Source organism: Halichoerus grypus, chromosome 7 (assembly GCF_964656455.1).
Source record: "Halichoerus grypus chromosome 7, mHalGry1.hap1.1, whole genome shotgun sequence".
NCBI classification, from domain to species: Eukaryota; Metazoa; Chordata; class Mammalia; order Carnivora; family Phocidae; genus Halichoerus; species Halichoerus grypus.
Genome location: NC_135718.1, coordinates 21,609,890 through 21,622,556, shown reverse-complemented (window position 1 = coordinate 21,622,556; position 12,667 = coordinate 21,609,890). Strand labels below are relative to the sequence as shown.

The window sequence follows — 12,667 nt, the reverse complement described above, 5'->3', positions numbered from 1 at the left end:
TTTTTTCCTGCAGAGGAAAATTTTCTATAGAGGATTTCCCAATAAATCCACTGATACTTCCGCTCATTGTTAACAGTGCTGCTTGTCAAAATTGTTTATGTTTTTCCTTATTTTTTTAGTTCAAGCAATTGGATCAGGTTGGAATGAGTAGGCAATCTTACTCTTTTTTAGTTAACAGGTCTCTAACAGAATCCGATAGGTTTTACCAAGTAAACTGAAATTTAGAAATATGACATCTTGAATTATAATATGGGAAAATAAATACCATGTGAGAAATTTAGAGAGATTCTGAAAAAGTAGAAACAGACAATATGTTTTGTGATTACTCAAATAAAGGTTCCATTTAGCTCACTTTAAATATGATCCTTTTTTATAGCCCAGATCTGTTTCAAGAAAAGGAAGAAAAAAGCCACAGACTTAGAGGATCTCTAATGACATTTTATTGCATGCCTTTCTCTCACTTCTGTCCCCCGCCAGCCCTTACTGTCCACTGTCTTAGAGTAGTCAAATCCCAACTAGTCAGAGTCTGAAAAGTAAAGATGGGCTATGTCTTAGGGTTCAATAATATTGATCCCCATGCTCATGACCTGACATGTTAATGGACATAAAACGTGTTCTCTTCTGAATATTCTAAGTCCACATTTCAAGGGATGGACTGAGGAGTAATACAAGCATTTGTTGGCACAAATATTGTCAAATGCAGCTTTGGATTTTGGATATCTTAGAATCACCTCCATATTCTAGGTCTTCCACATTTATCTCTTCCACAAAGCTTCCCTGGCCCTCGCAGCCTGTGCCTTAGGGAAGTTAAGGGACTTATCCAAGGGTGTCCCACTAGTAAGTAGTAAAGCTCAGATTTGGACAAGAGTCTATGTAAATCCAAAGTCCATCATGATCTTAATTTCCTCAAACAGAAATAATGCTCTGTATCTTCCCTAATAAAAGGTGGAGTTGTGAAATCTAATCCAAATGGTGTAAGCGCAGAGTCCACACCCCTGATGACTTCATTTCTCTCACCTGCAGAAGGCATGCTGGGATTCGTGTCTAGACTCCACTGAGTGAAATCCACCTACTTTCCCATAGTCCCCACTTGTCAGCCTAGAATTACTGATGTGTTGGTGATTCAAGGGAGAAGTATTGTGGAGAAGATTTGGAGGAAAAAACAGTCTAGGCACTTCACAGTAATGTCCCTATAGATGGTCAACTAATGGTTTTATTGGCAGTTTCAAAACATTTTGGACATGCTTCAAGCAAGCGGTTACTATAAAGTAAGATTCAAAACCCAATCAACTTTATGAGGCAGCTGACACATTGACCTCACTGGGACATGTTTGTGTGAAAAAAGCATCACAAAAACAGCTCCATTTATTTCTGGCAAGCGTTAGCTTCTTAACAAGTGCCAGTTATTTTATGAAAGGCACAAGATGCTAGAAGATCCTTTCCAAGAGAAATTCCAGCTCCTTTCCAGTTTACACTAAGCTACTAAGCTACTCCACGGGACCTAACTGGGGACAAATATATTTTAAATCAATATCTCCACAAATCATTTTCATCTGTGTGCACTTTCTAAAGTTATTAGCTATTACATTTTCATATTAAAAAAACAACTAGACTGAGGATTTAAACAATTTACTTAGAAATATCATCTGGAACTTGGTACTGTCACCGCCATCACATTTAACTGTCTCAGAGGAGCATGACCTAGCAGAAAATCTACATTGTACTTCCAATTCCTTATTATTCCTCCAGCACCACCTCCATTAATCCTTACCATAACACTCAATACATCTATTAATTAACCTTTCAAGAATTAAAGTGTCCCAAGGATATTTTTTAATTAAAAAAATTACAGATCAAACCAATCTTCTCAGTGGTGATTTGTAGCTCAGTATTGCAATTGTACAGTTTCCTTCTCACTTTGCTCTAAAGACCCATCACTTTTTACAGCTCAGTTCATAGGCTCTCATCCACTCTCTGGATGGAATCCCCCCTCCTCTGGACTCCTATAGTCTTTTGTTTATTCTTGTCCTAATGCATTTATAAGTTGACTTGCTTTTGAGATATTTACTTTAAAAGACTGCAAATTCTATGAAAACATACAGGACTTTATTCATCTTTGAGGCCTCTACCACATCTAGAAAGAACATAATTATCCTAAAATATAATTATGTTGAAATGAAGTGACTCAGTATAATCTTACTAAATGAGAATAGGTTTCAAAACCCAGTACTTTGATAGACAGCATTATTTAGGTGATCAAACACCTTCAAAAGAGTCTGAATCATACAAAAATAGATTAATACAAGTATAATATTTAATATCAGGCAGCCTGAGATTTCAACTCTGCCAGTTATTATCTAAAAGACTGGGCAATAGGGCGCCTGGGTGGCTCAGTCGTTAAGCGTCTGCCTTCGGCTCGGGTCATGATCCCAGGGTCCTGGGATAGAGTCCCGCATCGGGCTCCCTGCTCGGCGGGAAGCCTGCTTCTCTCTCTCCCACTCCCCCTGCTTGTGTTCCCTCTCTCGCTGTCTCTCTCTCTCTGTCAAATAAATAAATAAAATCTTTAAAAAAAATAAAAAATAAATAAAAGACTGGGCAATAGTTAAAACTCTAGAAGTCTTGAGTTTTTAATCTGTAAAATGGATTATATTAATGTAACATAGTTCTTAGGATTACTGTGAAGAAATACAGTACCTACCATAGAATAAATTACCAAAGCATGGTCATCATTTATATTCACTTACATAAATCAGGGCATCCTCCCTGCCTCAGTCAAGATAGCCTAAGTAGTTGTTTTTAAAGCATGGACTTTGGATGAACAGCATTGGCATCATCTGGCAGCTTGCTAGAGATCCTCACATTCCCCACCAACCTACTAAATGAGAAACTCTGGAGGTGGACCCAGCAATCAGTTTAAAAAGTCCTTCAAGTGATTCTGATGAACACTAACATTTGAGAAGCTACTCTCAACTCCTAAGGTTAAAAGGCTTATTTCTCTTGTATAGTACATGCCCATTCGCTGGGAGCTCTGCTCCAAGTCAACCTCAGTGGAAGGCCAAGCCTGAAGAGTTTTCTCCAGCACAAGTTACTTTCATTTACATTTCATTGTACAAGATAAGTCTTAACGGCCATACCTGACTTCAAGTGCAATCTCAAAATACCCCCAGAAGAAGAGGAAAAAGAATATATATGGATAGCCCAATGACAACCGTGGTTGCTTTCAGCTTTTTGGTTTCTTCCCTTAGTGGAAATGGAGCTCCTGGTTAAGTCAAATGCTAATATTTTGACCTTGCCTCAAAGGAGGGAGGAGGTGATCAACCTCCACTCATGTAGAAAACTGACTGAAATACTCTGCTGCTTTAAAAGGTGCACTTTACCCAACTGTCATCAAGAAATAAATTATTGGGTTGAATTTTTCTCAAGTTTAAGTCTTTCTTTCATAGTTATTTAATCCTCAAAACTTGATTCAACTTGCTAATATTGGATCCAATATAAGATGATGCCTGATAGAGACTGAAATATTTATGTTTTATTGATATTCCAAGATACTCTGTAGAGACCCTTACAACCTCCAGGCATTCCACCTCTGCCAGGTAAAGGTATCAGAGCATCACTCCTGCCACCACAAATGGTCAGCACCATCTAATTCTCAGTAGGCAGGACCTAAGAAATAGAAATGGAAAGACTTACTCATTAGTTTTCCGTACTAACACCAAACCCTGGAGCCAATGCATATGCTTGTGCAGGTTGTGTATTGAGAATAGTAACACACTAGAGGGTATCAGCACATCGTCAACATCAGATTTTTGTATATTTATTAAGAAAAACATTGACACAACCATCAGTAAAATACCTAATTTTTTAAACTAATTTATCACCATAGTCTAAGAGAAGTAAATTGTATTGAGAAAAAAAGATGATCTTTTTTTTCTTTTCTTTTCTTTTTCTTTTCTTTTCTTTCACAAAGGCAGCTGAAAGGTTAGAGTTGACCTGTGTACTGTTTGATCCAAGATTTTGCTTTAGGCAACGCCATATGCCTACTCTGTTTCACAACCTAGCTATAGTCTTAAAAAGCTACTTATAGAAATTGAGCTTTAGCAAATTAGAACTCTTTTACAAATAGAAGAGGCCCAAAATATGGAGTATAATTATTTAAAAGCTGAGTCCTTTAGTAATACTACCAACTACCATCAAGATATACCTTGGATATATTTTCTCAAATCAACCTGTTTGATTATATATATATATTTGTACATGGGGGAATTCTGCTGTTTTAGCCTATCTAGGTCTAAGCAAATTTTACAAAATAATAGAGAATAAGAGAATAATCCATAATTCCTTAGAATGAAGTCTCTAAATGGGAAGTTCTGGTTCAGTTAGGTAAAAGTTTTGGGAAAAGATTTTGTTTTTGATTTCCTTAATAGCCTTCCCATAGTCCTGACTCTTGTTATATCTCTTTCTACACTACACCATGACCACATTTGGGTAAATAATTTGCACTTAACAGTCAACATTTTAACTCTTAAGCCTACCACCTTCTTTTTTTTTTTTTTTAAAGATTTTATTTATTTATTTGAGACAGAGAGAATGAGAGAGAGAGAGCACATGAGGGGGGAGGGTCAGAGGGAGAAGCAGGCTCCCTGCCAAGCAGGGAGCCCGATGCGGGACTCCATCCAGGGACTCCAGGATCAAGACCTGAGCCGAAGGCAGTCGCTTAACCAACTGGGCCACCCAGACGCCCAAGCCTACCACCTTCTAAAAGACTATGTAGGAGCACCAGATTCATGATGAGAATTGCATTCAGTCTGGTATGAATGTACATGTGTGTACTGATAAGTATTAATAAAGATGGAGTGTTGGTGGGCTCATTGCAAGGCTGAGAAAGCAACGCTTTTTGCTCCCACTCAGTGTTGAGAATGCACAGCAGCAGTCCCTGCCTTCTTCCTTACTTCTGGTCACTTCTGCTGGACTTCTCCCAAGGTTACTAACAGCTCAGCCAAAAACAAAAGCTTGGATGTCAAACATTCTGCAAATACACCAGTCACCTCTTGAGTAAATCCCTGTGAATGACCTTCTCTGGGGATAAACTGCACAAGGCGTTTGAAGAAAAATTCTGCTTTAAGCATCCTTAGGCATATACAAATTTGAAAGAATGAAGGGAACCTTAATTTGGGAACTTAGCTGCAGAAATTACACGCATAGCTTCAAAAACTGAAGCCAGAGTCCTTCAAAACTGTTAAGTCTTTCTTTACATGTTTATTTAATTTACCACAATTTTACTTTTACTGTATTCAGGACTTTTCCACTGCACTAACCAGTCATTTAAATCAACCCTTCCTACTGCTGGCAAAAATTGGCACAGGAAGAAAGAATGCAGAGCAAAAATAGAGCTTACCTCTTCCTATAGACTGGATACATCGCTTATAAAGCCATAATGCACATGGTTCAGGCCTGGAACACTTCCATGTAACCACTGAAGACACATGATTTGCAAAAGTAATTACAAAATGACTTGGATCTCTTCATACACTTTTTATGGTGGTATGAACATTCAACATGAGATCTACCCTCAATGGATTTTTAAGTGTAAAATATAGTAATGTTGACTATAGGTACACTGTCATGTAGCAGATCTCTGGTAATTCCTCATTTCCAGAAAATGCACATCACAACCACAATGAGATACATTCTTGTGCCTGTCAGGTTGGCTGTGATCAAAAAGACCAAAGACAAGTGCTGGTGAGGATGTGGAAAAACTGGAACCCTTGCACCATGCTGGTAAGAACACAAACTGGTGCGGCCACTAGATAAAACCCTGTGGAGGTTCCTCAAACATTGAAAATGGAACTACTATGTGAAAAAGCAATCTTACTTCTGGGTATTTATCCCAAAGAATTGAAATCAAGGTCTTGAAGAGATATTAGCACTTGGATGTTCATTGCCACATTATTCAGAGCATGCAAGATACAGAAAAAACCTAAACATCCATCAACAGATGAATGTATAAAGAAAATGTGATATATACTACATTCTGTGTATATATATGTATAAAATAGAATGTAGTCATATACTTTCAAAACACTTTTACTCTATCCTCCTTAAAACGCCTTTAAAAAGCCCCCAGCCCTATAAAACTATGTAAAAATCATTTAGGTACCAACGAGAAATAACACTGGAAAAAGAGACGATCATCATCATCATCATCATCATCATCATCGTTATTATTTTCACTTTACCTCTATTGTCCTCCTCCCCTTGCACTTTTCACAGATACTTCAGTGGAACATGAGGAAAGAAGCAAGATTAAGAGAGGTACAACATTTTCTTTAAAGCTCATGAGGAAATGGGAGAGAAGACTTTTGGAAATCTCAGTCATTTCTATACAGCATATTAAATTAAATAAAACGTAATACTTGTCTCATATGTTATTTTTTTTTTTTTAAAGATTTTATTTATTTATTTGAGAGAGAGAATGAGATAGAGAGAGCATGAGACGGGGGAGGGTCAGAGGGAGAAGCAGACTCCCTGCTGAGCAGGGAGCCCGATGTGGGACTCGATCCTGGGACTCCAGGATCATGACCTGAGCCGAAGGCAGTCGCTTAACCAACTGAGCCACCCAGGCACCCTCATATGTTATTTTTTTTAATAGCCATGTTTTCAACTTTCCTCTAGCTCTAGCAACAAATTACCTGCAAGCATAACACCCACATGTATAGAGATTCTTTTTAACTTCTACTTCTTTTTAAGTACTAGTGTCTAGGACTTAGCAGGCATTACCCAAATTTAGTGCTGACCTACCAAGAAAGTTCTATGAGTTTGAGCTTAGAAAATATAGAAGAAGAGGACAGTATGGGTTTCCTTTTCGTCAAAGTGCTGATGGTTGTTTAAAGAACACTATTGGATCATTTATTTTAATAGCTTTTCATTTCCTGTTTCAGTTTGTAATACCTATGGGACGTGGGAAATAAGTGCTATTCTAGATAAGTTTCATTTGGTAAACATTGATTTCTTTGCTCTTATTCTGATCGGAGCTGAAATAAACTGTTCTCCTTCCCTATTTTTATTCCCCAGCACCCCAGCTGGATGTCCTGAGCTGACCTGTGGCTATTGGTCACAACGTGCTCTCAGCATAATCCCTGCCTCTCACTTTTCTACTTCAGGGTAGGAATTTTTTCAGGGTAAAAATGAGGGCTCATCTTACTTCCTTTTGCATGGAAAACAAACAAATCTATTTTAGGAAAGAGGAAAACAAACCTTTTGAGGAAACAGTATTTGTTAAACTGTATTGATCAATTTTCTGATAGCTCTTCCTTCATATCATAGACTGGCCATCTCCATGGCCTTTAACAAGTGACGTCATTTCACTAGGCCAGTTCCTGCATCTGTAAAATGGAACTAATAATAGTCCTGTCTTCATAACACTCTTGTGAGGATTCAGTAAACAATGATTAATGAACAGAAATCTAGGCAAAATCATATTACATCAATACCTATGCATTCAGCCCAGACCATGGTACTAGAAAAAAAGAAACAGCAAGAAATAACACTGGAATAACATTGGAAGAAAGAGAGAGAGACACAGAGATACAGAGACAGAAAGACAGAGTGAGAGAGAGAGTGAGAGAGGGAGAAAGAGAGAGAGACTAGTGATATACTGTCTTGGAAATGCATAAAGAATAATCTACATAATAATTTTTAAAAAAGAAAAAAAAGAATAATCTACAGTCCACATTCACTGCGTGTGTTGAGGATGAGTTAAAGTACATAGGAGTTCATCATATTATTCTCTTCTTTTCTGGATAAGTTTGAAATATTGCACAATTAAAATATTAAAGAAAACCAAATTCTTGGTATGTAGGCCCCTACAACTGTGGGAGAAGCAGGAAATTTGCATGAGCTTAATTTTTCTTCTCTGCATATATTTTTTTAAATTTTTATCTAGAAATAGCCTATCCTCATTCTTGCCTTTATTTTTTCCAGGACATGCTGCTGGGTATGTGTTTTTTAAGCAGCTCTGAGAATATGCTTGGCAGTAATATTTCCCCTTAGAGAAGGGGGAGGCAGAGGGCAAGAGACGGCTCCCAAATCCCCCAGGGAAGGAGGGTCTCCCTAGATTTTAACATAAAAACTGCCATAGGCTTACAGGAGATTGCAAATTACCTCTCCTGTTCTTTTGGGATCCTTGACCTAAAGGAAGCCAGGGAAACTGACTCACTGAGAAATAATGTGTGGCCTAGGAGGCCATCTGGAGCTACTGTAGTAGAAAAGGCTGTGTGGAGAAGATTTAATATGACAGCAGCTTCCAGTCCCTTCCTGGAGTTAGCTTCTGACCTTCTGTTCATCTTCTTTAGCCTAAGGTGCAGGGCACCATAGGCCTGAGAAGCCCCAAAGCGCTTGCCTTAACATGAGGCATTATCGGTATTAGGGCATAGTGTCTGAATAACGAAGTTTCCATGTCAATCAACCTCAGATTCAGACTTTTATGACTATGAAAAAGCCAGAAAGTGTCTAGCTGTGTGGTTAATGGTTTGTTTGATGTCTGTCTTTACTAAGAACAATTATGAAAAGAAATTTTATGACCCTCTTTTTCAAGGCTTTGGACAAAGGCTTCAAGGAGAAGATATATGAAAATGAGGCTGAACATGTCTTGATCCCAGCAAGGAATAATGTATTAATTATCTACTGGTAAATCACAAAATACCCCAAAACTGAGCAACCTCAACAACAGTAACTTTCTCAAAGTTTCTTTGGGACCATAATCAGGGTGTGGCTTATCTGGGACCCTCTGGTTCAAGGTCTCTCATAAGGTTGTGATCCAGCTGTGGACTGAGCTACAATCATCTCAAGATTCACCTGGGGAAGGTCCCCTTCCAAGCTCATCACATGGCAGTTGTCAGGATTGAGTTCCTCACTGGCAGCCCATCACAGACATCTATGAAAGAATCCCAGGGATTGGTTTTGTTAATATTTTTCTTGCTTTTTACTTTTGATGGGATACAACCCACAAATTTATTGTAAAATTAAACTAATATCCATCTGTCTGGAGAACGCACGCCTTCAAAGTGCCTCAGTGCCACCCTGGCATCTGTCACCTAACCACCCCTCTACTTACCCATCACATCCCAACTTCAATGGGCCTTCTTCTGGGAACCTATTCTTTGCTTTCCCAAACAAAACCATGTGTAACATATAATGATATAATTAAGATTCTGTGATTATTTGTATTATAATGTTTCATGGGCAGTGCAGTTTATGGAAAATAAAGCCAAAAAACATCAAACATCAAACACAAGATAAGGAGATGTGAGTTCAATGCCCTTGCTGCTTAACAGGAAACTGAGGTGAAGTCACCTTCTCTCTGAATCTCAGATGCTTCATCTCCCAAATGTGGGACCAGATTGCCCAGTTCCCTTGTGGTTCAGAGGGCATGACTTCCTTTCCCCCGAGATTTAAAGGGTTCTTGCTTCCCTTACCACCGTCTCATCATGATGTACACCTTTGAATACTTTTCAATATTCAGAAGTCATATTCTAGCCAGAGCACATGTAGGTAGAATCATCTTCTAGTACAGCAGATGCCGAGCACTGATTATCCACACATACCACCTAGTCCGCAGGAACATTGCTTTTCAGAGCTGGGGGATGATCCATCTACCTTCTCCCTGGGTCCCCTATATGAACATCACCACTCCTTGTGCTGCATCTTTCCTTTTCTCCAGAAACAGACTTCACCTGACTATGCTGGAATCCAGTAATAACGGGTTTAGGATAGCTCCTCCATTCACAAAATAAATGCTCAGCAAATAAGTGTTTGTAGACAAATTTAAAAATAAACAAATAAAAACAAATGGATGAGTGTCAGAGGGACAGACTTCCAATTAATATCTCCCACCCTGGCTCTCTCTGTGAGAGCACATGGCGACATTTCATGATTTGAAAGGGGTCAGTACCCAGGGCTAGAGGATGGTACCATTCACCCAAATGCATTGATAAAAGATTTTAGTTTTAGTAAACTAAAGATGGGTAGACGGATGTGTTACACTGGTTAAAACAATAACAACTTGGAGTGCCTGGGTGGCTCAGTCAGTTAAGCATCCAGCTCTTGATTTCAGCTCAGGTCATGATCTCAGGGTCCTGGGATCAAGCCCTGCATCAGGCTCCACACTCAGAGGGAAGTCTGCTTGGGAATCTCTCTCTACCTCCCCCCTCTGCCCCTCCTCCCTGCTCTCTCTCTCTAAAATAAATAAATAAATCTTAAAAAAAAAAAACCAATAATAATAACTCTATATACTTGCTTTGTTTTCCAAATTGGCAAGAATAAATGGCTCAGAAGTATAAAGCTAACGAACTTTTTCGTATTCCCCTTTCCTCCCAGCTTTCTCTCTGTTTCTTTCACCTTTTATAAGGGAAGAACCAATTCCTCGATCTGTTTCTTTTTCCTCATTTCCCCAAATTACCAAAGACTGATAGGAACCCCAGGAAAGGGTATCTGCATTTTACCATAGAACCCTCCCTTACCTGAATAAGCCTTTTTCCTGTCTTTTTCTGTGGAGACTTGAGATAATCCCATGCCATTACCCCCAGAAGGAAAAATCAAACCCAAGCCTTGGAGTTGCCCCAGGCCTCTCCATCATTTATTTTCCTGATTCACAGAGGAAGATAGAACCTTGAATTGCACATTGCACACCGAAAACCTGCCCTTTAAAAGAAAGAAACACAGAAGTCAATACAACTAACATTATGAAATTTACTAAATGAAACAAGATTGAGGTTTTGCACAAGGACTGAAGAGGTCAGTGTGAGGTAAGGCCCCCGTTCTTTAAGACCATCTGTCCTACTACAGGAAAGTAGCAGAGTCTGTGTTTTGAGCGTTTTCCTCACAGTCATTCAGCCCGTTCCAGAGCTACAAGGGCCACTGTTCTCCTGCCATGGTGGAACCTGGAGCAATGGAAAGAGCCCTGGCTAACCAAGCCATCCATTCAGCCTATGAAACGTGTGCAAACGAAGAAGGAATGCACGCCTGTCTTAATGGATTGCTCTGAGGATGAAGTGACATGATGTGAATGCACTTCGTAAATTATACATGGGAAGATAAATGGGAGGAGTGTTTTAACTGTTTTGATTTACATCGTTATTAGCACTGAGAGCTGACTATGTGCCAGGTACTGTTAGCTAGTGTATACACTTCACTTACCTAACCTTCCCCCAAACCTTAGGGGACATGTATTGTAATGCTTATGCTACAAAGAGAGAAACTGAGGCCCAGAAAGTCTAGGTGACTTTACTCTACTCTAGGTTGTTACATGGCAACGTGGGGACTCACACTCAACTCTCTGACTGCAAAGTTTAAATTCCACCAATAATTCATCTATCTCTTTCCTTTGCCCTTATTTATCTTACATGTAACACATATGGAATAAGGGAAGACCTTTGGCACAAAATCTTGACTTTCAGCAAAGTTTTAAGGATTACCCCTACCAAATCTTGGAGAGTGACTGCTGACAAATTTGTGATTAGGTCTCAGTCAGCAATAAACCCTGTCTTCAGTGCTGAGATGGGGACTTGGGAATAGGACTCATGAAGGGAGCAGTGTGTTGAGGCAAAAGGTAACATTTTATGTAGTTCCTTTGTGTGTTGTAACTGCATTCCCTTTAATGCCCTTTCATTTCTCACTCTTAAGCTGTGGGGGTGAGAGAGGAATTAATTATAGTGAGCCAACGCTCCTGCCCACGACAGAAAGCTGCTCATAAACTGTCGGCTAGGGATAGATGTTCCTATAAAAAAATGAAATGAGAGGCCATTCCTCCCCTGGAAAAGACTGAGAATAGGCATTGCTCTACTTGTGTTGAGAGATGCTTAGACTATTCAAAGGGTACTTCCTTTTCTTACCATGAGCCACGTCCCTTGAAATGACAAGATCTTCTCTCCCCTGTTCATGTGCATGTATGGACACACATGCACACATTCCAGATACAAACATCACATGTATGTGGACTCAGACACATGCAGTCACACAAACATACTCAGGCATACATGTGTTCATGCATACACATACACACACACACACACACACACACACACACACACACACACATACACACACACCCCAAACTGAAGAGAGAAGGAATCAAGCCTCATAGCTGAGGGCTCTGAGTCTGGCAGATTGCTCCTCAGACTCTAGGTCCATCATGCATTATCTGTAAAACTTAAATTCCTTTCCTTCCCTCTCTGAGATTCAGTTTTGCACATCTATAAATTAAATATAATACTACCTCTTTAAGGGATGGTAGTACAAACTGCATTAAGGAATACAATGCATGAGAAAATAACTTAGTACAGGAATTGATGTGCAGTAAACACCAAGGAAATCCTTTACAGAGCACTTACATTCCAAATGTAGAAAACTCTGAAATATGGGAGTTTGATAAATTTGATAAAGCTGGATAATAACAGGTAAAGAAATATTCATTACATCATTCCCTATTGTTTCTTGTATGCATACAATATTTCATGATAATATTCAAATTAATGTTTAAAAATCTATATAAGTGCATAGAATCTTAACACAGGATGTCTCCCAGAAGCAAAACTGGAAAATGACACCATTATTTAAAAATTTATACTCCTGCATATTGTTTCAATTGTTTCAAAATATGTGTAATATTTTT

The 12,667-nt window shown here is 38.9% G+C and overlaps 3 long non-coding RNA genes across 3 annotated transcripts in view; all 3 read right to left on the bottom strand.

Annotated features, from left to right (window-relative positions):
* Positions 1-5,491, bottom strand: part of LOC118534025 (uncharacterized) — a 28,688-nt gene extending 23,197 nt beyond the window's left edge. The window contains exon 1 of the long non-coding RNA XR_004916475.2: positions 5,396-5,491. This is a non-coding gene — a long non-coding RNA (uncharacterized LOC118534025). The remainder of the gene's footprint in view (positions 1-5,395) is intronic.
* A 1,451-nt stretch (positions 5,492-6,942) lies between these two features.
* LOC118534026 (uncharacterized) lies at positions 6,943-10,571 on the bottom strand. The gene is made up of 3 exons (XR_004916476.2): positions 10,518-10,571; positions 8,854-8,932; positions 6,943-7,382 (listed from the first exon to the last, which is right to left on the bottom strand). It is a non-coding gene; the product is annotated as an uncharacterized LOC118534026 (long non-coding RNA).
* A 109-nt stretch (positions 10,572-10,680) lies between these two features.
* The window catches only part of LOC118534024 (uncharacterized), a 39,874-nt gene continuing 37,887 nt past the window's right edge, over positions 10,681-12,667 (bottom strand). The window contains exon 4 of the long non-coding RNA XR_013449632.1: positions 10,681-10,698. This is a non-coding gene — a long non-coding RNA (uncharacterized LOC118534024). The remainder of the gene's footprint in view (positions 10,699-12,667) is intronic.